At 35.3% G+C, this 25,274-nt stretch overlaps 1 protein-coding gene and 1 long non-coding RNA gene across 2 annotated transcripts in view; one reads left to right on the top strand and one right to left on the bottom strand.

The window, feature by feature from the left end:
* NXPH1 (neurexophilin 1) overlaps nt 1-25,274 on the top strand; it is a 433,080-nt gene that overhangs the window by 310,231 nt on the left and 97,575 nt on the right. The window lies entirely within an intron of this gene.
* LOC144288846 (uncharacterized) lies at nt 1,604-19,221 on the bottom strand. Its single transcript, XR_013356851.1, has 3 exons — nt 19,115-19,221; nt 11,943-13,418; nt 1,604-3,031 (listed from the first exon to the last, which is right to left on the bottom strand). It is a non-coding gene; the product is annotated as an uncharacterized LOC144288846 (long non-coding RNA).

The raw sequence follows: 25,274 nt of genomic DNA, 5'->3' as shown, positions 1-25,274 counted from the left end.
CAGTAAGTAAATATTATTCCAGGCAGCAGTTGGTATTACAGGGTGTTCTTACTGACCTCAATAGCCGCTATAACCTTTTGAGACATTATTCCTCTTACTATTTTTGTTTTTTTTGTTCAGCTGGCCACATCATCACTAAGATAAGATCAATAATTGTGTCATCAGCTACATTCCAGGCAGAGAGAGTACCATCCATTTACTTAAGATGACCACTCAATTTTGCCTTAATTATTTTGGGTTTTATTGGTTATCATTGTCATTTGCTTAGCTCTTCCACAATTCATGGTACTTTTCCAGATTTTACTTGTTCTGTTTAGATTTATCTTTTCAAGTCTACTTTTGGATAGAAAATGGTTGCACTCTAAGTGACATTGAAAGATACATACTTTTCTCACTCTTTCTAAGATCCTAACAGGAAATAACATGGTTTATTTTCCATCACACTATGCAATCTCCTCAGTTCCTCTTCCATTATTATTATTTTTTTAATTAAAAAATTGCACCTGTTTTTTTTTTTTTCTTATTTGTCATTCTTCCCTTATTTATTCTCTGACTAACTAATTGGGAATAGTTAGTATTCTGTCTGAAAAAAGAAATAAATTTATATTGAAATACTTTCTTGTGTTTATTTTTTAAAAGATTTTATTTATATATTTGTGGGAGAGACAAAGATAGCGAGAGAGAGCATGAGTGGGGTGAGGGGCAGAGGGAGAAGCAGGCTCCCCGCTGAGCAGGGAGCAGGATGCTGGGCTCCTTGCTCCATCCCACCACTCAGCACTCTGGGATCATGACCTGAGCTGAAGGTATACATTAACTGACTAACCACCCAGTCACCCTTTTTTACATTCTTTAAAATGAATGCCCCAAATTGTTCTATCATGGGACAGATGCAATGATGATAGAATGTTAGCTTCATTGCATTAGCAACAGTGCATGTAACTGAGGAAAAATGAAAAAAAGTGTGGGTGGTTCTATCCCTTCTAAATACTGGGCTGACCACTAGCTTCAGTATGAGAAGCATTTTCTTGGTCAGGATTATGTGCTACTTAATGAATTTCAAATTTCAAAAAAATTTTTTTTTGAATTTCATGTAATAAGTGATTTGGATTAAATTGTTATAAAACACTATTTTTTCAAAGCCTATTGGTTCAACATTCCCTATAGCCATTCTTAATGTTGCCTGTCCTTTGATTTCCTTGTTATGTGCTACAAGCATCTCTAAGTATTTGCAGCATACCCAACCTGAAGTGGACTCTGTGAGGGGTACAAATGGAACATAAGGTGTTGTAATTAGAGAAAATGCTAAATTTTCATCTCCATTTTCTCTTTAGTTGCATTGTTTCTTTCTTACTGTGTGATTTCTAGCAGACCGCTTTTCTCTCAGATTTTTATTTAAAACTAACTTAGGGGATCCCTGGGTGGCGCAGCGGTTTGGCGCCTGCCTTTGGCCCAGGGCGCGATCCTGGAGACCCGGGATCGAATCCCACGTCAGGCTCCCGGTGCATGGAGCCTGCTTCTCCCTGTGCCTGTGTCTCTGCCTCTCTCTCTCTCTCTCTGTGACTATCCTAAATAAATAAATAAAATATTAAAAAAAAAATAAAACTAACTTAGGCAAAAGGGACTTTCAAACTAAAAATACTGGAAAATAGAACTTTCAGGCAAAGTTTAAGCTTCATTGTTTATAATTTTTCCTTTGCATTTTGGAATCTCTAATATTTTATCACCTTATATATACCCTATTTGTGATTGGAATTTATACTGAATCCCTTTCTAAAACAAGGTGTTACAGTCAGGTTCTAATATGGTAGTAGACTACTGCTGACAAGAGCATAATCAAATATCACTCTTTGGATTTGTGAACACAAATTCCTTACAGATTTGTGGCTGGTCAAAATGCTGACATTGTGATGAATTGGAAGTCTGTAGTCTAAAATAAGCCTAACCCTACTTACTCATTTCATATAAGAGATGTAGGTACTTTCAAATAATTTACATTACACAGAAATAAAAGAATACTTGTCATTTTTTACCATTTTAGATTGATGCTTAAATGTCACATTACATATCACTGCTAATTTTCGGAATTGCATAGCATATGCCAAATTTATTTCTAAGGCTTTATACTTGTACTTTAAGATTTGGAATAACATCAAGCGAGTTCATTCAGATTTGTTCTTAATTACTAGATTCTGGTAGGACTGTTTAAGGAATGCCTTCTCTTTGGTGTGTAGAAGATGAAAGGTGATATAAAAATGCAGTGTTGTGGGGTAGCTTCTTTGTAATTTTGGCTCACTAGAATGCCAGTTGGGGAATGGCAAAGGCTAATACTCAACAGATGGCAAAGTCCTAAAACCTATAATAATGGTTGCAGTTATTTTCATTACTGTCATTTGATGACACATACAATAGTGTGAAAAGGCTTGAACCGGGTAATCACAGTATATATACTCAAAGGGACCAGATGCATTTCAAACAATCAAACCGGTGATGGATATTCAGGCTGAGTGCCACTTCTGCACATATTCTAGGTGCATTTATTGCTAGGAATTAGAAGCAACATTACTTGTCACAGAGAGGAGCTCCATTTCCCCTTTTAGTAATAACAAGCAACAAAAATTGACATCTGTTGTAACACAGACAGATTATTTCACATCCTTTATGATTGTGTGTCATTATCATGCATATAAATTTAGTTTGCAGATGTTCAACGTCAGAGATCAAAATACCAATTTTGCCTACAAAGGAGTTGCAATGGATACGGAAAACCTAAGCACTTTTCAAAATAGATAAGTTAAATCTTTGAGAGTGGGGACAATAAAAATCAAATGAGATTAGGAAGGAAGAGCATCAAAAGGCATCAGAAGGTATGTATGGAAGTTTCAGACGTTCTTAATATTTTTATTTCCAGCCTTGTAAAAACATCCATTCTTGATTTTAATCTTCAGAGACTATAGTTATATCTTTGTTATTTTCTTCAATACAATGAATAAAATAAGGCATTTTTTCCCCTTGAAACACAGATTCTGTCATTCTGGAACATTAATTAGATCATATTTGAATATTCATAATTTTTCCTATGTTTAATATATAAAAATAGTTCTTGGTGATTACCTGTGGGGGGTGGGGTAGTAATGATGTTATTAAACATGACTCAACAGATGAGTTTACCTTTTGAGATGGTCAGTACTCAATTTAACATCACTATTTGTTGTATGTAGATTTTATTTGTTAATCTTAAAAATATGGATAGAAGATGGAAAGGAAGGTTTCTGTATATTTTGGATATACAATACAAAATTTTGGATACAATACAAAATATCAAAGAAGACAAAAATAATTATATTTTATGGAAAACACTTTTCCTTTTCCCTGCCCCCAAGAAACCCCAAACCACAAGCAACTTCAGCCAAAGCAAAGAAACCCAAGTCACTTATTTTAACACTCTTGCGCCTGCTTCAAAGGCAATGTTAACAGTGTGGATATAGTTTGCATTTACCTCTGGGGATTTACCACTCGATATTAAAACACTTCCCACTGTGACATTTTTAAAACTGTCTCTTTCCTCTGCTGAGCTAACAATATAATGGGGATCAAGAAAACAGTCTGGAAAAAGCACAGCATATAATCCCTGCCAGGCATTAGAAGCTAAGGCATGTTTTTTGACTTTCTTTTTGTAATGGGCAAAGGTATACAACTGCTGCCCTCCCACATTCTGCTTTTCAAAAGCTTGTTAAATGGGTTGACTCTGTTTTATTGTAAACTTGAGATATTTACACAAGGTCCTTGGTTCAAATAGTGATGATTCTAAGTGTAGATCCTGAGAGATCAGTGAATATGTGTAAATCAAGAAGTGATACTGATGACAATATATGAATGGCCATGGAGTTGGTAGGAAGGGCCATCGAGTTGATAGGGAGCTGTGATTAGATGATGATGACATGTATTTTCTTGGAATACTGAAAAAAATCTTTCTTTTCTTTTTCCTAGATTTTTTTTTCTATCTTGAGAAGTGTAACATTAAGTTTAACAATTGTTTATTTTCTGGAGCTTTTGGGATATAATGTATTTTTAGTAAATTTGATAATCTGAGGATATACTTTTTGAACAGTTTTACTTAGAGATTTGATTCTGGTTTGTTCTGGGACCAAGATGTTTAAGGATATAGTAAATATTAATAAAATTAATTCAAAGACTTTTGAACCTTAGCAGTGTGAAATCACTTTGGATTGCTTTAAATTTCGTAAAAATAATTGGCCTATCCATAATTAATACAGTACTTATATGTATTATTGCTTAAATAGATACTTAAATTTTACATGCTCTGGATAATTCTAGCTTAAATGAGTTAAAAGGACAATTTAATTAAGACCAATGAGATGCTGAAAGGATGCATTTGTTTTATACTTTGCCCGGATGGTGTCTCACTATACAGTACTCATTTACCAGTGGCAAATAAAAAAGTCAATAAATCCCTGTTTCCATCAACTAGACTAATGAACTTCATTAGTTGATCATGTTATCAGTATAATTACTACAGACTACATTTTGCCTTTGGTTATTAATGCAACAGACTTCTGCAACTTATTCTTAAGAGGACTGCTTAAGAGGACAAGAAGTCGTTTAGCTCTGGAAAAAGCCTTGGTTCTTGTCTTTCCAAACTCATCATTAAATCTTCCTGGAAATGCTTAGAATATTCCATATACCCAGTTGCAATGGTTTTGCCCTCCAATTTGGGAATATTTTGCTAGACATCATTATTTGTTAGTTTTTATAGCTGGCTATGTCTTTACGGGATACTGTTATGGGTCGAATTGTGTTTCCCAAAGGATATGTTGAAATCCTAAATGCAAATTTTAATAATAATAATTTAATATTAAATTACTATTTTTAATAAAATTCATTTTAATAATTTACATATATAAACCCAGTGTGCCATATTGTATAATCGACAACTACTTTAGGGAGTTTGGGATCATATTTAAAAATAACTTATATAAGTAGGTAGAATATTAAATGAGAGCCAGGAATATGTGTGTGTGTGTGTGTGTGTGTGTGTGTGTGAGAGAGAGAGAGAGAGAGAGAGAATGTGTGTGTGTGTATATATATATATATAATTTAACCATAGTTTAACTGAAAAGATATATGTCAGCCTTTCTAATCTTTTTATGTATACTTAATCTACCAGCTATGCTAGCTAACCCAGGAGAAGCTTAGAAACTCAATATATATGTAAGCAACTAAAAAAAAGAAAACATTATATTTGATGATTCTTCAACCTTTACTTCAAAAATAGAGCAGGCATTATAAATAAGAGTTTTACAGTTGTTGTCTATCCTTTGTGGTTGAGAATATAACAATCAGGAAATCGTCTAAAAGATTGGCAGTGGAAGGGAAAAGAAAGAGAAACACAGTCCTTAGCTAATTCATAGAATTGACTCAAATAATAAGAAACTGGTGTTTCACAAACAAATCTTGTAAGGGAGAATGAGATTGGGATCGTGACTGTGGAGTACTTTGAGATACTCTCAGAGGGCTTAAGGACAAAGATGTCCCTTGGTACAAAGTATGTTTTTATCGATGACTGTTTTTGGGCAATTATCTATGAAGTAATTTTACAAAGAAAAATCCTATCACCTGCATAATCCTTCATTGTGCACCGGGAATTTAATGGTTTCTTGATTTTATGTGAGCAAAGAATGATCTAAAATAACACAATTTTAGCTTATTTATATGTGTACTGTATATTTATATAAGTATATATATTTGCTAAGCTTTCAGAGTTATTTTTTTCTATTAATTTCATTATAACAGAGATGCTGTTTTCCGATTTTGTGGTTCTAAAGGAGAACTATCTTTATATTTTACTTTATGCTAGGTAAAGGAGAAATGCTTTTGTAATTAAGATAAATGAGGATTATTTTTGTCATTCAGACTTCCAAATCCTTTGGTGAAGAAGGTATTGCATTATTAAAATTTACTTGTTTGACTAATGAACTTTGTTTGACTTAGAGTCACGGCTCTTAGACATAGTAAGAGTTTTCAACTTTAATTTTGATTTATTTGTTTGCTGGACTGATATCATTGAAGAATTCATAACATTTTAAGTGGGAAATTACGAACAGAAATAAATGGATTTTATAGTCCTGAGACAATTTTGGTTGCAATTTCACATTTGGCTATCAGCACTCAGAGAGACAATTCCAGTTAAGGAAGTGGCAAATATTTCTCTTTGAACTTTCCAAAAAGAACTGAGTACCTTTCTATGAACAGAAGCATAGCTTGGCATTCGTAGTCATATATAATCCAAGCACTCTCCTGCAGCACAAGAAGGTTGAATTACCTAGGACTTTACATTTCAATGACATTTTCTATACCTATCAACATTCTTCCCATTTGTTTTTATTCCATTACTATTTTCAAATCTTCATTCCCATGATTACATTGTACTTAGCATGTTAGAAGGAGTACAAGGCACTATAGCTTATGACATTTTTTTGTTAAAGAACAGGCAACTGTCTACATGATATGACTTAATGGGTTTTGTGAGGTCCTCTTATGTAAAATATCTCTCTACTACCTAGCCCGAGGACTCATATTACCCTCATATTCCTTTAAATATTTCTTTAAATCATTGCATCTTCAGAAAGTATCTTAGAACATAAATATGTTACATGGGAGGAACAATCATTCTGCACAGATTACCTGACAGAGATCAAGCCCGTGAGGAAATGAGCATAAAACAAGAATCTTGACAGACGAAAGGGAAGAGAGTGGTTTCGAATATGAATCCCTCTTAGTGGCAATCAGGTGAAGGAATCACAGTGGAGGGTTTTTAGTCACCAGAAATCCCTCCCTGTGAGAATCCTAAATGCTTAGTGGGGATTTGTGAAGAAAATGGGGAAAACTTAAATTAAGACTATGTTCTGTGAAATGAATCCTTGTGGCACATTGCACAAGTATGTTTTTTTTTTTTTAAATCATTCCAAGTGATCTCTTGTTATGTTGGAATTTGTAATTTTGCTGAATTTGAATCAGCTAATCATCTACTCAGCATTTGCTTCTCAGCAGGACTTTATTGTTTGTTACTAGTACTAGTAAGTCTACAGCAACACGGTGAGTTATTTTTAAATGGTCTCACCAGTAAAACTTTAGGCAATTAATTTGTGGTGTCAGGATGTCCCCAGCACATGCAAGGAAATATGATTTCAGAATAAGCCAGAGAGGTACTTACAAATATTTCAAGATTGTGAATTTTTTGAAGTTTCCGATAATAAAGATCTAGAGAATTGATTCCCTAGGAGTCAGGGTGTTACAAAGTAAATGAGTATGTGAAGTTTATCTTACAGATGCATTCATTGTTTCTCTTCTCTATTTTCTTCCCCCCTTCCTTTCCTTCTTTCTCTTTTCTTTCCTCCCTTTATTTCTTCTTTGCTTCTCTTTTTTCCCCGTTTGAATATTTATAGTGAAATAATCAACCAACTCAGGCAATTTGGCTACAATATAGGTTTTTGTTTATTTGTTTTATAAACCTGTGCTTCTCTTATTATCTCAAAAATAATTGTAGGGAGATTGAGTAAGCGTTAGTAGAAAGAGAAACTTGACTTTCCTTTGTAATTTTACATTCCAGTGCTATCACATTAGATCTATAAAAGTATTGACAGCCATTTTTGCCAAGACTGAATTAGTGGGCATTTATATCTCTTAGACTATAAGAGAACCTAATCTGTTCTGCAGCCTTACAGTACCTCTTGCTTCCACTTCTGTTATAGGTCAAAGTGAATATTTAAAATATTCCATGTTAAAAAGAAAAAAAAATATTCCATGCTTATGGTCTTATTTTTTGATATGAGATCACTACTTATTTTGTTAGCATTCTGTCTTCACAGTATGTCTCATTCATTCATCAAACCGTTTCCCCTGCCTGCTATCATTAACCTTGCCTCGTAGATAAAGAGACACAGAGGTCAACAGTCTTGGCAAGTGTTTTGTCCACTCACTGCTGTTGCTGATATTAGATAAAAGTATTGAAAAAATGCAGCTTTATTTCCTTGTTTACCTTGCATGGAAGTTAGGTCTCAATTGTGCACTAGGGGATTATATGCTGCAGCAGAACTGCACAAACTGAATAAACCATAATCAAGATGATCAGTGTGTTGTCAAATTACAGACATAAATATATGTGTTTTTACCTATAGTCATATACATTTGCATCCGGATTTTTAGAACCATATGTTCTAGTTTTCATGCCAGTACTACACTCTGTTTGTTTAAATGGTTAAGAGCAGATGATCCTGGGACTTTGTTAGTGTTTAAGATTCAGAGTTTTTTTCATCATTAGATCTGTTACTTTTACATAGCCAATTTTAATACTTAACTAGTCATGTTTTAAAGTATGTGCACATTTTTTTCTAGCCAGATAAGCTCCATTTTAAATGCTAGAAAACCTAGTAATTCAAAAGCTTTCAAACATAGTCTATTGTCCAGGGCTTTCATGGTGCATTTCAACAAAGAGAATCTCTGTGCTCACTCAATTTGCAAACATCTGGAGGAAAATAATGTGATAATTAGGAGGCAACATGGGCTCATCAAAAACAAATCATGCCAAACTAACTTAATTTCTTTCTTTGATTTCTTAACAAGCTGAGTGGGGACACAGTGGGTATTTTTATTATAGAAAGACACTTGATGTAGGTTCTGAACATTCTTAAAAGATCTAGGGAAAATGCAGTTAGGTAAAATGATTGGCTAATGTATGATATCTCTGTAGAAAGGAATAAGCAATGATTATTTACCTATCATTCAATATATAATTAGGAGACACTGTTGGGTAAATTTTATTTTATTAATTGTATCTTCACTAAATATCTTAAGCTCTTGACTTTGGCTGCATATATTTTGTTTCTCATAGCTTTTTTTTTTTTTAAAGGCGACTGCAACATTTTAATTTAAAAATTAATGTTAGGGGGCACCTGGGTGGTTCATTCAAGCCTCTTCTTTCAGCTCATATCATGATCTTAGGGTTCTGGGATCAAGTCCTGCATTGCGTTCCCTGCTTGGTGGGTAGCCTGCTTTTCCCTCTCCTCCCCACTTGTGCTCTGTCTCTCTCTCAAATAAATAAATAAAATCTTTAAAAAAATTAGCAGTAGTATTCTTTCTAGAAAGTAACCTATACCTTGGCCAATTTTTTTTATTGGAAAACTGTGAAAATCATATATGTGCATATCCACATATCACATACATAAATTATAAACACACATATTTAATCCACAATCTCTGTTTCCATATACAACAAATATTATTTTGGTAATTGTTTTCTCAGACTTAGTTCTGTATGTAATATTTATGTTTTTATGCAAGTGGAAGTATGCTATACTTATACTTACTATTTTTTTTAAAGATTTTATTTATTTATTCATGAGAGACACAGAGAGAAGGCAGAGACACAGGCAGAGGGAGAAGCAGGTTCTCCACAGGGAGCCCGATGCGGGAGTCCATCGTGGGACTCCAGGATCACACCCTGGGCTGAAGGCAAGCGCTAAACTGCTGAGCTACCCAGGTGTCCCTATACTTACTATTTTTAAACTTATTTTGTTTTCACTGAATAATAATATACTGTTAAACATAGTTCCAATTCAACAAATATCCTTCTGCAGCATTGTTTATAATGGCTGCATAGTATTTCCATATCCAGATGGGCTATAATTTATTGACTGATTACCTTTTATTAGGTAGATTACCTCTTTGTTGTTGTTGTTACTATAAACCATACCATAACTATACTTATAGTTAAATCTTACTGTATTATCACAAGATAAATGCCTAGACATTGTATTATTGGATCAAAAATATGAATATTGTAAGAACTTGATGTATGCTCCTTAATTGCCTGGCTGGCAGAAGGTTGAGCCAGTTTACGTTCCTGCCAGCTGTTTGTGAGAGGAATAGATAGATATAGATGATATAGATATATATCGATATATACATACCTATACATAGAGGTATCTTGATTTCTTTCTCTAACCATATATATACATAAACATATTTTTTTTAAGGAGAAAAGAAAGTTTCTCCTTGGGAAAAATGAAATTCACTGAAAATATTTAAATGATGAAAGTTTTCATAAATATTTGAGAAACCCCATGTTTTATTAGTTAGCTGTGATGAAAGAATTCCAAAATATAGCTTTAAAGTGACTTTTCTCCTATTTCTCTCTAAAGATTTATCAGAAGGAGAGATTCATTTTTGTGGCAATTATTCTGCTTATGGAACATTCTGAAATAAGAATTATTTTATGCCTCAAACTGATATTAAATTATATTTTTCGTTAATATGTGAAACAAACTGAGTTCTTTTAAATAGTGCTAGAAATGAAAGATTCTGTTTTGTGCTTTAATACTGTAGCAAATACAATTTCTTAGATTCTGCTATTAGGTGGCTCTGATTTTCCATTCTCTTCCTTTCCTCCTTTTTGCTTGTTGTGCCTCATTAAAATTTCAAATGAAACTGTGTGACACTGATTGGAATTGTTTCTGTTGGGGGAAATGTACACACTGCATGTGCAGCAAAAATTCATCTACATTTGAACCCTGCTATTTGTTTGACACAATAGATTTTCAGGAATGGGATTGCAGGAAGCAAATCTTTAATAAAATTGCTATGGACTGTCCCCGCAGGAGGCAGAGTGCATGGCAGCTAAACAGGAAGATTTGAACCCTCAGCTCTGCACCTTATTGGCTATGTAACTAACCTCTCTAAGTACATTTACACATCTGAAAGATGTAATAATACAAACCCCTTAAAGCTGTTGAGAAGATTCAACAAGAGAAAGTACCTGGGACCTAGTAAGTTCTCAATAAATGTTAGCTTTTACTGATAGTGCTCCATGATCTATACTTCTCTCAGATGGTAGAGAATAACCTTTCCTCTAGCCTTTGGAAAAAATTATCCTATTTGCCCTGGATTATTCTATCATTTTGGAGCAACTATACCAGAGTTGGTAAAGTGACTTTTTTTTTTTTTTTTTTTGGTAAAGTAACTCTTGTTTCAGTGTTTTCCTCTCCTTCTTTCCTTCCTCCTCACATCCCTCTCCCCCTATGACTTCCTCCCTTTCCTTTTTTTCCCTTCCTTCCCTGCTTTTGTTTCCTTTTCTCCTTTCCCTTCCCTAGTATTCATTGTGCACCAACTGTGTTCTATATTCTACTAGACATTGAAGAAGGAAAAACCTGAATGAATCCTTTAGAAGGAATTCACTGACCAGGGGAGACAAATATTAATTGAACAAATAAACATAAAATTGCAAGGATGACAAGGCTATATAAATGACAGATGCACAGGTTATAAGAGCATATAGAAGATTGGAAAAACTTTCCTGAGGAAATGAAACCGGAATATAAAGGAAGTATAGGGGTTAAATAGGTGAAGTGGCAGGCTTCTAGTCTCTCTATTTCTGCCATTGCTTCTTATAGTCTGTATTCTTCACCCAGGGTGATTCCATGGAAATGGAAGTCAGATCACATTAGACCTCTTCTTAAATCTCTCTCATTATGACTTCTCGTTTTATGTATAGTAAATCTCATAGTCCTTAGCTTGGCTGAGAGTGCCTTATGTGATTGGCTTCTTACTATCTATCTGACCTCATTTTCCCACACTCTCTTCTTACGTACTGTTCTGTAGCTGTGCTGGCCTCCTTGCTGTTCCCAGAACACACAGATAAACTCCACCAAAGTGTCTCTGATCTTACCGCTCCCCGTGCCCCAAATACTCTCCCCTGGATATCTTTTCACCTTCTCTGTGAGGTTTCCTCTGATGACCTTGTGTCAAGTAGCAACTCTCTTTCCATCAGCATTCCCCATTACTCTTACACTGTATATTTACCACCATTCCACATTTTTAAAATCCACTTGTTCTCTTATTTTTGGTTTTCCCTCCCCATCTCCACTCACCTTGTTGAAGACTCCATGAGGTCAGGAGTTTGTTTACAGTTGAAGTTCCAGCTCCCAGAAAAGTGCCAGGAAGGTATTAGGTGCTCATGCAGTGTTTGAGGAATGAATGAGGGTTGAAGAAGCACAAGAGATTTAAAAACTAAGAATTTAGTGTTGGAATAAGTATGGGGATTAAGGAAGTGAGGTGTTATTGGTAGCTTAGATTTGGGGCTTGCGTAACTAAATGGGTGAGTATTGCTCACCGAAGAATTATAATACTACTAGGTTCTTCTGCCAATTTTGAATCATTGATTTCTGACCATCCTATACTTGTCTTTTATTTGGTGGTAATAACACAAACCAAAAAGGTAGAAAGGTTAGTCATGTTTGTACTTTATGATTGGGGTGTGGGCATTTGGGGATTTATTTTATGGTGGGATATGAGGTTTGAATGACAGTGTTTGGTTGGATATTTCACTCAACTAACTGATGTCACTGAGTTATTGGATGTTCACACAGCTGGTACATGTGGTGCTGATTCTCAGAGCAGAGGAGATCAAAATAGCTGGTAGATCTATCCATTGAGAACATTAACACACTGTTAACAGAACTTGGATGTCCAGCTAATGACTGGCTATGTAAAACTAATGAAATATTTTATTAACTTTCTATAAAGAGCCCAAAGCTCTTTCACATACATTTTTCCTTATTCTTTATGTCCTTGTATTGACAGGAAGAAGCCAAATTAGCTGGTTTTTATTATGCAACAAAGTTTGAGGCACTGACATATTTGTGAGGCTTACGTTTCACTGTAAAACTGGGAAAGGAGCTGGAAATGAGGAGTCAGGATTTTACTAAGGTATTGTTCCCAGAAGTGTAGTGACTGTCTCATTTTTTCATTATATGAAAAATCTGATGAATCTGCATGTGAGGAACTCATTGTATTCTATGTATTTTTTCTATTTTATTTGTTTGACTTTATGCCAAACATACTATCCAGAATTCCAGTAATGTCTAATTACATGTGCCTCTGTTGAAGTTACCTGGACCCCAATTCCTTTTCTTCTCCCACTCCATATTTCACAGCATGAATCTCTTGCAAAGAGTAAATTGTAAAATTCAAATATTTTCATTTTATAACTTGCTATTTTTAGGTAGGAAAAGTTTCATATGAATAATAGAGGTGGGATCAATGAATTTCTGTGGCATCAGTTGATTATTTTCTCCCCTTGAAAAGGACATTGAGAACTCATAGAGCTTGATTTTAGGGTTGTGTGCGCCCTGGTGAACATGTCTACATTTGCCATGTGTTCATGGTGTAGTTCTGTGGCAGCATGCACTTTGGAGGAGCATAATTTCATTTTGGAAGAAGTCAGGCTCTCTGTTTAGTCAGCATGCTGTCTCTTGTCTCCTTTTTCCAATTGCCTTCCAAATCTTCTGTTCACCTCACTTAACTTCTGTAATTTGCTTCTGTGCTCCTTTTGACCTTTGCTCATGCTTAAGGGAAGAAGTTTATAATTATATGTTCATTGTGAAACCTTTACTATAGTTTTGGCTAATCCTGGTTTTAGGTTATTTATGTTTGTTTAGACAAATGATGCTCCATGCTCTTTCAGATGTCCTTTAATGTAATGGGATTAATAAGTAAGCTTTATAAGTATGTATATCCTGGTCAAGCCTGTTCTACCAACACATGTCTGTGGTGTTGGTTTTATCTACATTGAACAATCTCATTGACCCCTGTGGATTCATTTAGCTAAGAAGCAGAATCAGAATCAGATAATAGTATAAATTCAGTGTAAGAAAGTATCATAGAGGTCTCCTATCTCCCAGCTTATTTTTCAAATGGGAAACTGAGTCCCTGAAAATAGAAATAGAAATGTGAGTGTCTCACATTTGTGTGACACTCTATAGCTTATAAAATATACTGATGCACATTATTATTTGTATTTTTTTTCAGTAGTTCTGTGTGATAAGCTGGATAGGCATTATTTATCCCTATTTTACCAATGGGGGACACAAAGGTACAGGGAAATTGAGACTTGTCTCAACTACTTACAGCAAGTTAAATGGTGATCTGATCTAAAAGCCGGGACTTGAGACTTCACTTGATTAGATGGTCTTTCCACAATATTATCTGCCTCCTTGCTGGAACTTCCCCAGCCACATGCGTTGAGACACTGACTATCTCAATATTTCGAGTGGCTGGGACAGCCATGATCTCTAGCTGTAAGCTGCTTTCTTTCCTCAGTGTAACACAGGACTGCTATTATTTTTTGTATACCATGATTTCAAAGAAGCTTGGAAGCACAGTCCTAGCATATAATGAGGAGAGACCTGCTTAAGTTATAGAATGAGGTTATTGGAAGATTATTAGGTATATACAGCCTGTGAGTTCTGGAAATGTTTCCATAGTATGCATTCACCCACCCTCTGACACCTGTATCCATTTTCCTCTAAGAAACCACCCCTCCCCAGGTCTGTGTGGTCCCCGGAATCCAACTAATACCTCTGACCCAGGTTGGAGGTGTGGGCCTTAACAGGTCTCTTCGCCATCTCCTCTTGTCATGTTGATTGGCTCCTGAATAGTCATGGATTCCATCAGAGTTAACTTAGTCTCATGAGACATTTTCTGTGATTTTTGGGAAAGAGACTATTGCTACCCTTCTAGAACTGAACCAGGTAGCATTCAGACTGGAGCTGCTACTAGTGTCTTCACTTCTGAAGCTAATACTAGAGGAGAGCTGAGGGAGGAGAGTTGAGTCCTGCTGATACAATTTGATGTCAAACTGCATAAAAAAAGTCAAAACTGATTCTATTCTTTAGAGTTATATAAGCCAATAAATTCTCCCTGTTCCTTAAAATACTTGTATTACGTTGTCATCATTTAAAGACTAAAGAATCCTAATATATTCCTGGTCAAGCAAAAAAAAAAAAAAATCAATGCCAGTTTTTCACAAATTTCTAATTTGTCACTTTAAAGGCCTGTGTAGATAGGAGAGATTCAGAAATGAATGCTTCAATTTGATCCAGTTTCTTTCAGCTTAAGTATATTTTTCTTCTGCCTCTGAAAAGATGATTCATAACTTATAAATAAAAACTATCAGTATGCAAACTTTTACATAATCCATAAGTTTCCAGAAGGTGCTTTTGTCATGATCAGTTATCTATATTAACTCAACAAATAATTATTGTTTTGACCACTGAACCAGGCTAGAGAATAAGGCATCCTTGCCATCAAATATTTTGTAATTCAATTGGTAGAAAAGACACATTATTGTGTAGAGAAAAGCAAGTGTAGGTCAACATATATATCTAAATATGAGATGAGTGTTGCTGGCTAAGTCAAAGGAGGACAAGGTCATCAAAGATTGAAAAATGACAGCTGCCATGAAAAAGCAGAGATGGAGTCATATCTTTATGATGTAGGCACATAAAAAGGAAGAAGTCTCTACAGGAGCTGAAGCACAGCACAGGCAAGGACTCAGATGAGAGAATGCTGAGTGAGGAACGTAGTGACTCAACAGGATGGGCTGTGACAGAGGAGTAGGGTGTGGGAAAAATACTTTGGAAATTTCCATCTAATATTACTTTTGAGAATAACTTTGGAATGAAGTGCTTTGCTTAGGATTTGTATTGAGAAGCAACATCACAGAAACCCTTTTTTGAGCACTTAACATACACATGGGATTAGGTTAAACATTTCATAGGGATGATCTCATTTAACAATAGTACTTTTGAAGTGGATATTATTGTTATCTACATCTTATGCAAAGTTGCATGTGTTTACCAAGCCTGTTGGTAGTTAGGGCAGAACCAACCCAGGTCAGCCTGCCTCTGAAATTCATGCAATTTCTCTGGTTGTGAACTTCCTTCTAAGACGAGCAGAGAGGTCACTTTGCACAAGCAAGTGATAATAGTGTTCTGCATGGTTCAGTAAGTATTTATTTTTTGGCGAGTTTATACTACCTACAGATTTTTTAAAATTTATTCATGATAGACATAGAGAGAGAGAGAGAGACAGAGACACAGGCAGAGGAAGAAGCAGGTTCCACACCGGGAACCCAACGCGGAACTCGATCCTGGGTCTCCAGGATCGTGCCCTGGGCCAAAGGCAGGCGCTAGACCCCTGAGCCACCCAGGGACCCCCTACCTACAGATTCTTAGAATGACTAGATTTCAAGTATTTGAAGAGCCTCCCTCTACACTTCAAGCAAGAGTGAAATCTCATAAATTAGATTCAACTAACAATTATTGAGAACATCACAATATTTAGGGATGCATGTACTTGTGTCATTATTATTTCATTCCCCCCCACAAGCTAGAAAGGTAAGTGCCATTATTCCCATTGTATAGGCAATAAAACTGAGATCAAAAGCATTTAAATACCTTGCCTAAGGGCATTTAGTTAGTGTGGGCAGAGCTATGACTTGAACTCAGGCCCTTTAAAGTCCAGTTCTTTCCCACTACTTTAGGCTAACAGTGGCTGAAGGGTCTATCTCTGAAATTTGGCATTTGGATTTATTGCTAGTTAGTGGAAAATTCAAAGTAATTATTGAATATTAGTGATGATATGACAGATGTTAAGCCTTTTCCAAACTATATGTTTGGATTTCTCGTTTGACTTGTTATTTTTTTCTAGGATCTATCAGTAAGTCAGATACCAAGTATTTATTGAGTACCTATTATTAGGCAAATTTATGCATCAACTTAAAAAGGCGTTTGCGTGGACCCTACACTAATGGAACTTAAAATATAGTTGAGGGACAAGGTGGAAAGTTAAGGCACAGTACATAAAAGGTTAAGTAGTATGAATGATGAGTAATCTATGAGAAAACATTAAACAGCTGTTGTGGGGCAGGACATTTAACTAATTGTCAAATGAATAATTGCACATGAATATTAAGGACTATGAGTTCAGAAGAAGATAATTGTAGACACTGAGTGGTCTGAAGAAGCTTCATGAAGGAAGTATTTGAACTAGGTTTTTGAAAATAGGACTTGAAGAGGAGAGAATGTCCTAAAATCAGAAAGAGTAAAAGTAGAGAGGTAGGGAAATACACTGTGTACTACAGGAAACAGTTTGTCTGATACTAAGATTTTAAAAGGGGAACAGATAGGGATGAAACCACAGAAGCGAGTCAGGACCAGCTTGAGGAGGTCTTGAAAGGAAAACTAAAGGGTCTGGATTTTATGATGTCGGAGGTATGGTGATTGGGAGGGATTGGTGCAGAAGGGTGGGAACAGGGAAGATTTTAGCAAAGGAATTAAAGCATAAAGAGAGTAGAGAGAAAGATTCATTAGTATATAAAAGATTAGGAAAATTAGGTGATATAAAGGGGACCAATTAGAAAGTAATTGGAACAGGCCAAGCCTCTACAAGTTACAGGGGAAACAGATAAAAGATAAATGGTATTTCAAGGAAACAATCAGATAAATTTAGGTTATCTGACATTTTCTTAGACAAAGTAAACTCTTAGGAAAAATAAACAAGGAGGAGGGAAGTAAAAAGGAGATCAAAGAAATAGGATAATCAAATACAACTTCAATTTATGAACTATGAATCATAGTTTAACAAAATAAACAATAGCTCTAAGAGCCATTGGTAGGGAATCAGTGAGACTATTTTTTTCTTTATTTTTAAAAAACTATTCTATTTATTTATTTATTTATTTGTTATTTATTTATTTATTTATTTATTTATTTATTTATTTATTTATGAGAGAGAGAGAGAGAGAGTGAGAAAGTGTGAGCAGTAGGAGGAACAGAAGGAGAGGGAAAGAGAGTATCTCAGACTCCACGCTGAGCATGGAGTGAGTCACGGGGCCCTATCTCACAGCCCTGACATCATGACTTGAGCTGAAATCAAGAGTCAGAGGCTTAACCAACTGATCCACTCAGGTGCCCCTGAGTGCAGCTATTTCAATGTGGACTGAATTTTAGGTAATATTAGTGTATTATTACTAATTTTTAGTTGTGATGTATATGTGCTGTGAAGTTTCATGATTATCCGTCTCTTAATGTATATGCATATGTGTGCATATATGTGTCTATGTATATATTTGTATATCTGTATTTGTGTCTATGTCTACATCTTATCTATGTCTTTATTCATTTCTATATTTATACCTAAACCCATACGCACACTCATCCCTATCTCTATCTGTATACTTACGTGTAGATTCAGCTATAGATATAGAAAAAGAAAATATGACATAATGATAAAAATTATTAAATCTAGTTTGTGGGTACAAACTGTGTACTCACTACATTATTCTTTTAATTTTTCTATATGGTAAAGACTTTTGTAGTAATAATTGAGCCAGAGGGAAGAGGGAGAAATAGGTCAGGCTTTGGAGCCTAAAGCAGAAGCAGTGTGAGTAGAAAAGAAGGAGCAGATGTGCAGAGATAATTGGTAACACTGGGTGATTTGTTTAATCCAAAGCATCAGAGGACTCTCTTAAGGGAGAGTCTTGGCATTAAGGCCTTGCTGTAGGGATGTCATCACATTTTGCATGGAGACAGAAAGTTTTCAGAGGAAGTAGGTTGGGGGAGAATACATATGCAGATTCAGAAGGGGTTAGTTTCAAGTGGATCTGAGCTTTCCTGCTGAACGACTTGCTGGAGGAAGGTAGCCCAAGTTCTGGGCCAGAGGAAACCTGGGCTAGAGATGCCACTTTGTCATTCATCCACAGAGGGTGATGCCTGAAACTGTGGAATTGGATCAAAGTTTTGAGTAAAGAAGTTTTCAAAAGGAAAACTGACAAGAGCTTTGAGGAATGCCCATGGGAGTAGAAAGAAAAAGTAGGTGCCTGCAAAGCAGACAGAACAGGCCAAGTCAGAAGGAAATCTCTTGGTGTCATGTGGAGAAATCAAGGACAGATGTAACAATCAAGGGAAGCCTTCCATAAATCTTTTGAGTAGATGAACGAATAGAGTTTTGCAAAGGATTGAAGGTCATCAAAATAAAAAGATACAGAGCCTTCAAGAAAATTGGAAAGTGAAAAAAAAAGTAGTTAAGAGATTTAAGAGATCATTTTTAACTTAGGCTAGAAGTTTATTTAAGGATGTGTGACAGTCCTTTGGGAAAGCACAGGTCAGGAGGAGGAGAAACTGAGTCAAAGAAGTTTTCTCAGTGCAGAGATTTAAAAACACCACCAACAACAAACCTGGATTCAAGTCATGGCTCTTACCTCATAAAAGATTTCCATGGGCTTCACTTTTTTTTTTTTTTTTTTTTGCCTAAAACAGTGATTGAACTGAGTATTGTTGTTCAGTATTTCTTCCAACATACATTCTCTTAGAGATTCTATTAAGGGAAAAAGTAATATTTAGATAGGACTGTTCTAAGTTCCATATTATAATGTCATTAAGAGAATCCTGTGTGTCACAATTGTGTTGATCATTGAGACCATATGTAGAATTAAAGACATCTTACTCTTTTTTTTGCAACCTCATAGATTTATAATAAATTATTGTTATTGGATTTGTTAATAAATATATCTATATACTATTTTGATACAAAGTGTGTCTTGAAGAGCAAAACCATGTTTTAATTTTTTGTCTTCAACGTCAAAGTTTTTAAGAGCTAAGGAACTGTCATAATGGGTTGCTATGCATTAGTAGCTATTTCTAGTAGGAAGTTAGTGGGAAAACCTATTCAAAACTGTGTTTTCCATGTCCTATCATAAACTTTTCTAAAACCTATTAGGTCCAAGTATGCAGAAAAGAATTATGCAGACAGTATCATTCCACTTAAATGACAGACCTGGAATGATACATGCCTTTCTTGGTCAATTAACTGCTGCTAGAGCTCTCAGGGACTAAAAGAAATGCTGTGGAACATAGTCTCAAGTAGACTATAAAACATATGAATTACAGATCTTCTGAAGAGGATAGCATTGCCTTAGAAATCTAACAACTCCCTCCTTTTAACTCTACGGTTGCCTATTTCTCAGAACATTTACCAGAGGCTTGAACAGAAACTGGCTTATAACCACTTTCCTTAACAAAGCTTTCAGATCTTTGTTATCACAAAAAGAGATAAAAAGTCTGAAATCTTCCTTATGATGTAGGCATCATCTGCTATCCTAGATCAATGTCTGGCTAAAAATTTTTGGAAAAGGATTTTGGCAAAGTGCAGTTGTAGATTAACCCACAGCATTCCCTTAGATAAGTGACACACTGAGGGATTTTAAACCATGAGTCAGAGGCCTGGGCCCTGATCTCGAGATGACTGATTTTCTCTATGACCTTCAATTAGCTGCATAATCTTTTAGTTGTGATATCTAGACACTTTTTCTGTTGGTTAGTTTAGGAATACCATGGGAAATACAGGGTGCTGTTATTTGTCACGTTTGAAGGAGCTCCATTCTTTCTTGACATTTTGCTATGAGGCCTCTTTTTCTTTTAAGCACCTCAGACTTGACTGGCAAGCAAAGGATACATTTACCTGATGAGGAAAGTCAATCCTGAAAAGAGGGAGAAACTTGTGGGAAGGGAAGTGCTAGCATCCACATCATACTGGGTGTGATGCAGCATGGTAGGACATGCATAATGGGTCACACATTTTTGGGTTTGTGTCTCTGTTGCAACCTACAATTTTATTGAATTTAATGGAACACAAATATGACATTTCAAAGGAATGTAATTATTATTATGTGGTTTACTTTGTTTTTGGCGACTTCTCATACTTGCCCTCCTCCAGGTCCTCCTTTCTGCTAAGGGTAATTTGCCCTGGCCAGCTTAGTCCCTACGACTTTTTCACTGCCCTGGCCAACACCTGAGCAAGCCCTTGGGTTTTTATCTTTTTCTTTGAAATGACTCTTTTTTTTTTTTTTTTGCTGTTATTATTAATTTATTTGTTTCTTTTATTTCTTTCCCACTACAATGTGAGCTCCGTGAAGGCATACATAGTCTATTCACTGTGACATTCTCAGCACACAGTAGCCCCACAATAAATATATATTAAATGAATAACTTTCTTTTTTTTTTTTTTTTTGAAATGACTCTTTTACAATGCCTGATAAAGAAGTTTTCATGAGCATCCTTTGCCAGTACTTTGTGGCAAACTAATATTACACTCAGGTTTGAGGCTTCCGATTATACAAAACTAAAGCGCTATTTAATTTCTCATTTTGCAAATTCGAAGTGCTGCATATGACTCTTCAAGATCTGGTTCACAATTATGTCTTCCATTCTTCCTGCTGGCATACTCATCTCAGATTTTTTTTTTAATAACAGCAAACTAGGGATGCCTGGGTGGCTCAGCAGTTGGGCACCTGCCTTTGGCTCAGGTCGCAATCCCGGATTCCGGGATCGAGTCCTGCAGCAGGCTCCCTGCGAGGAGGCTGCTTCTCTCTCTGCCTATGTCTCTGCCTCTCTCTCTCAGTCTGTGGTTCTCATGAATAAATAAATAAATCTTTAAAAAAAAAATAACAGCAAACTAGTAATTCCCTGGGTACAATGTGGTATTTATCATCCTGAAGCCATTATTCATACTTTCCTTATTCTTGGGATGCTTTTCCCACACTCTGACTACTTAATTTCCACTCAATTGTTATATCTCTGTTCAGACTCTCTTTTCTCCAGTATATCTTTCCTGACCTCCTCACTGACTTCCTCAACTGGACCAAGGGTCTCTCTGCACATTCTCTTCATATCCCATGACACTTCTCACTGTACATCTCCCATCTTGTTTATATTTCTGTTTATGTGTGTTATCCACATTAGACAATGATCTCCTTGAGAACACCAGTAGGATTTTCTTAATTATCATATTGTGGTAGCTTACCCAGTGCTTTGTACATATCAAATGATATGGCGAGTTGGCCTGCTTGGAAGAAAGAATAAAATTGCAGATTCATGCAAATTTTCATGTACATGTAGTTCCCAACAATTCTTATTTGGAGAGCTGGGCACTCATGTGTGATCTTGGGTAAGGTAACAAGGGAGTGTTCACTGGAAGAAATGAAGCAGGACTAGAAACCACTTGTTAATCTAGAAATAAAGGCCATATGTTGATAGGCAAGTTGATATGGGAGGAGAAAATGGTCTCAAGGGAAGCTGGCAATGAAATAAACTTCTTAATTATGCAAAATACATTCTTCAGCTAATATCTTATGTAAAACACAGGAAAGACTTCCAGACCTCCAATGCTCCAACTTGCCATGGCAGCAGCACCATCATTCCTGGCTCTTTGAGTAGCAGGATTACAGGGGAGAATGGCCTGACATTAGTAGGCAGATTGCCAGGGGGCTGGGAGAGGTTACTGAAGCATTTTATTACTGACACTGAAGAAATGATTATAGATCTTGAAGCAGGAGAACCTACCATACCGTGGCAATGAGATTCATTGGTTTCCAGAGAGTTGCGTTTTGACTTAAAAAAAAGATTTTTAAAAATGATAGTCAAATACACTTCAATGGATTAAAAAGAATAACCATTTTAAAAGTGGAAGGATAGAAGCTGCTAGAGAGTGTATTCAAATTCATGCTTCTAAGCAACCAGACCAGAATAAAAGAAAGCTAGAGCAACAATAATAGTAGTAGTAGTAGTAATAATAATAATAATAGCCTCTGGTTCTTGAAAGAATATAAAGACATATTAGAGAAAAAAGAACCGCTTTGAGATCTTGAGACGAAAGGCATGGTGTGGATATAAAGTAAAAGAGAAGGACAGGAAGAAGTGATGCCTAGACTGGATAGGTTATCTTGGATATATATATAAAAATAATTGCCAAAGTCAAAATGAGAGAAGATCATGACAACTAGAATTACTGTAATGTTCAGAAGTTATTATTACTCTTTATTATAATGGATATGATTTTTTACCCCTGAATCAAAGTAAGGGAAATATAAAGGGAGAACATGTGGCTGACTTGGCAACTTGAGAATATTTCCTCAAAAGGTTTTCACAGAGAAGCGAGATGAAAAGGTGCAAATAAAAACGTCATTAATGTGTTACAGAGTTAGATGTCATCTATCCTCAGATAAAATTTCAGTGAAATTCTACACAAGTACTTGGTTCTTAGTTACTCAACGATGTAGGGAACATTGGGGCACGTATGCATAATTCTTTGCTAATTTAAGGTCAGAAGAATCATCATAAATAAAACAGAAAACCCAGAGAGAGGAAGAGACAGAAAAAAGAAAAAGAACCCAAGCCCCGAAACAAACAAACTTTTCTTTTCTTTTCTTTTCTTTTTTTTAAAGAAGAAAACCAGTGGCAAGAATGCCATTTCTGGCCATACTGACTGAAAAAAAAATTTACTAGTTAAACTAGAAATTTCATTTCCTCTGATTTAAATGAGACCTTTTTGCATATGTGTAAAGAAAGAGAAATATGGCGTGAGAAAGCAGAGATTCTATTCATGTGCCAGGGATGATGTATACATTATTTTCAGGAAGACTCTGGTATGTTCCTGAGCGATATACATAAAGATTGGTGTATTTCAAAAACAAAAAAAAAAGAAATGAAACAAATATTTTCTGAATAAAAAAAAGACCTAAATTTGGAAGGAGAATGTGTAAATTTAGCAGATATTGGATGCCTTGCTTCGAACAGACTGTGGTGCAGTTGTTATCTGCTGAGGTTATTTTATGATGGCTGCATTTTCCCTTGAAGCCAGACCCCATATGGGGTGGGATGACAAAAACCTCATATATCTCACTATCATTAGGCTAATGAGATTGGTCAAGGCCACATGCATTCTAATTCTTGGCAAAATTTAAGATAAATCTAGGAAGCCATTCTAATCGCTTTATGCTGTTTTGGGGAAGAAGTAAAAGAACTAAGCAGTGAACAAAAACAAATCTTCATGTGTATGAGGTTCTATTTCAGAAATACTGTTGCATTATCAAAATAATTCTAAGAAAGGTTATTATTTATCCACATGATTGTAGAATTTTATCACAGAAAAAAATTTAATCAGATACTTAGGAAAATCCAATATGGAAACAGAAAACATTATATAACGATTGTTTTTTAGCATTCCTTTTATACACAAAAGTCTCCAGTTTAAAAAAAAAAAAAAGGTAAGAGCTTTGAAGATTATGATGCATGGATATTGAAAATAGGTTTGATTACTTCTGGAAAGTTTATCCTTGAACATATCCAAAAGGCCAACTTTTGGAAATGATAACCAATTTATAATTGCTAAAGCAGTTGAATTAGAAGGAACCATCATGTGTGCTTTCTGATATAAGGCTTATAATAACTTCTGTGTGGTTGAGGGAGATATCATTTCATTTAAAATCTTTAGATACATTTTCATAGCTGGTTAAAAATAATGCAAATTCACTTTAACTTTGGTGTGTTAAAATAATATTATGAGCTGTTATGTGGATAATTCATTGAAATTATTGAAATTGTTTTTTATATTGGTAGGTAATAACTACACAGAACTTTGTGTAAAGTAGAGGCCACTGGTGAAAAATGTTCAGATGCTGTCCAAAGGCTGAAGTTATGATACAGTGCAGAGCAACACCCAGTAATAAATGAAAGTACAATCTGCAGTATATTACAAATGAGTCAATTTAAAGCCATGTGTGAGACTCTCTAAACACAGTTGTAGCTACACAGACAAAGTGAAGTGGAGAGTTTAGAAATTATCTGGTACATTTATCAGCTTAGGCAGTCATTGTGGATAATTTAAGTCCTACAACCCTTCTTCTTTCTGAGAATTAGGTATTCTTGGCCCAAATAACCTATATAATGGCTTTAAATTTATATATCTCTTTCCTGATTTGGCTGTAGTGTGCTAGGAAGCCAAGATGGATGGGTTGGTGAATATTTCCTTCCCCACATTTTATCCCTAAGTCTTAGAAAAATATATACTACTAACTTCTTCAGAACAACTCATGTTGTACATCTTACTGATGGTAGTTCAGTAGCATCACACCAACCCAATATTATTATAATAGATTCAATTAGAGAATGACATTATAGTGCTGGGCCCTGTGCTCATTAAGAGACTTCACATAGAAAGTCATTCCTACTAAGAAATTTTCTAAAATTTTAAGGGTTGAGTTAAATTAAATTCAATACGGAATGAAAAGCCCATTGAAGCATTAAAATTGTACAGTGTTTTGTAATTACTCACTATTCTCAAGACATCTAATGCTGCATTTTGCACCTAGTACTGGATGTTGTTCCAAATGCAATGCATCCCCATGAGTGCTCCAATATTTGACAAAGAAAACAATGACAAATGAACATTTTGAGGAAGATATTAACAGAACTAAAGCAGAAATAGACATTTTTGGGTGATATTTATAAAAATATTTTACAAGCATAGGTAGTAAAATCCATTAATGTTCTCAGTAAGTTGTCATTTTACCAGCAAAAGAAATA

The sequence above is a fragment of the Canis aureus genome, chromosome 18, assembly GCF_053574225.1.
Source record: "Canis aureus isolate CA01 chromosome 18, VMU_Caureus_v.1.0, whole genome shotgun sequence".
In the NCBI taxonomy this organism is placed as follows: domain Eukaryota; kingdom Metazoa; phylum Chordata; class Mammalia; order Carnivora; family Canidae; genus Canis; species Canis aureus.
The sequence above is the reverse complement of the archived record's forward strand: the minus strand, read 5'-3'. Positions and strand labels throughout refer to the sequence as shown.